Genomic DNA, 2211 nt, shown 5'->3' on the forward strand with positions numbered 1-2211 from the left:
GTAAAATTGCCAGAAATGCACCTCACTACCGACGTTACTTTCGAATTTAACGGAATGGATTATTTTGCAACTCTTATGCAAAGATATGGACTATTTTTTACATTTCAATAGGATAGAGACTAATTTACAAAATGGCTACAAAGACACGGACCAAAATGCCTATTCACTCGAGTTGAGATTGATAGGATTGTGTTTCTAGTGTGGATGCGAGAAAGGGTGTTGTAAAGGGAAAGGACCACAAAGTGGATCGACAACAAAAATATGAAATTGTTATTCTAGAAAAAAATAGTGGACTTGGATTTAGTTAGTTTAGGTGGCAGTTGGTTAGAATTTTGGGAAAAATATAATTTCATTTTTGGAATTCTTTCCTAATTTCATTTTTTTTATTTTAAAGTTGAATTTTTGGACATTATTTTTTACCTTGTATGGTTCTCTCTTCTCTTTGGTTGAACTGTTTCTTTGTGATATTTCTTCAACATAAATTCTATTTATGTTTGTGACTAACAATTTGATACGCATGGATAGAGGCATCATCTATTCCAAGAGCACTAGTTTCAAGTATTTTAAGACTTAAATTTGTGATTGTAACCTTGGGAAAAAGATGGTTGCATAATGCTTGAGAAATGTGTGGACAATGGTATAAATACTTTTCCCCTTATTGTTAGAGCCTTATCAAGTTAAATTCATATGCAAAAATAGGCAAAAACTGTAGCATTTGGATAAATATTTTTTTCTTTTTTACATTTAATATCCTTATATAACCTAAGTAGAAATTTAATTTATGACAGTTGTTTTGTATCATTAAAAATGAGAAAGGAAGATAGCATAGCCATGCCAACTTGCATAGCCTTGGTAATAACCTAACAGTGTTATAAATCTAGAGTAAGCTCTCATTGTGCAATATCTTTTCTTATTTCTTTTGTTTTATTTTTGTTGTGGGAGTGTGATGGATGTTCTACCATATTTATTACCCTCCATTGGACCCTTTCTAGGACATGGACTGAGCTGCTTCTAATATTCTGCCATATGAAACATTACTAGTACTAGTACATAATCAAGTTAAATTCTTTTTATGTTTTTTAATTAAAAAACAGTTTATTTTTTTATAGCTTTTGTAGAATTGTGTTTGGCAAATAAAAAGGAAGGATTGTTGCTACTGTTATCATACATACATACGAGGTACCTAGACAGGATATATGTCCGATTGCATTTTCTCCACAATAAAAAAAATAAAATTCCCTATTTTATTACTTTATTATAATGGCAATAAAAAATGAAAAGATTTCTCTTTTATCGAAGTTACTAGACAAGATATATGTCCGATTCTCTTTTATAACAATCTTAGCTACTTTGAGGGTTTCTTGCATTGTGCCTATATATTTTAATAGATGACAGTAGTGCATCATGTGATGCATGTTTATTAAAATAATGCTCAGATGTCATTTTGCACCTTACTCATTGAGGCAACATTATGCAAGATATATGTAACTTATATTGATAAGGATGGTGAGGAGAAGCATATCAAAGTCCCTGTTGGAATGCCGATGTTAGAAGATGCTCATGAAAATGACATTGAAGTAGAAGACAAGAGCTTTGGCTTTAGAATTCTATTATTTCATCTCAAGATTTTAGTCTTCTGAAAACTGCTCTTTTTTATAAAAAAAAAATGTTTGAAATCGCTCATTGGTTTTCTTTGATCTATCTAGCCACCCCACCTATTGGGATAATCTTTTTTTTTTTTTGCTGTTAGTTTTCCTAGAATCATTTTCCATTCTGGTAGTATATTTTTGGATGATGCCTTTGCTTGGGAAAAATTTCCCTTAAAATGAGACTATCTTAAATATTAAGGTTTATAAACACACTACATTTTTAAATCAAATGAAGGCTGACTACAATCTTACTTGCCTATTTTTGAAACAAGTTCACTTGAGAAGAACATTATCCCCTTTGCTTATGATGGATATGCTGACATTTCCTGTGTGCCACATAACATTTCAATTTGCTTCTGTCAATTATCTCACCTTGCCAGTTGCACAATATATTCATTATTGATTTATAGCTAACCTGTCCTTTTGCCTAAGCTAATTTCTTACTTGATGTTATTGCAGACGCATGTGAGGGGTGGCTTGCGTGTTCAACTTACCATGTTATAGCCATGGTACATCATGAGTGATATGATCAATGTAGTGAAATGTTGCTTGAAATTAGTTT

The sequence above is a fragment of the Glycine max genome, chromosome 1 (assembly GCF_000004515.6).
Source record: "Glycine max cultivar Williams 82 chromosome 1, Glycine_max_v4.0, whole genome shotgun sequence".
NCBI lineage: Eukaryota > Viridiplantae > Streptophyta > Magnoliopsida > Fabales > Fabaceae > Glycine > Glycine max.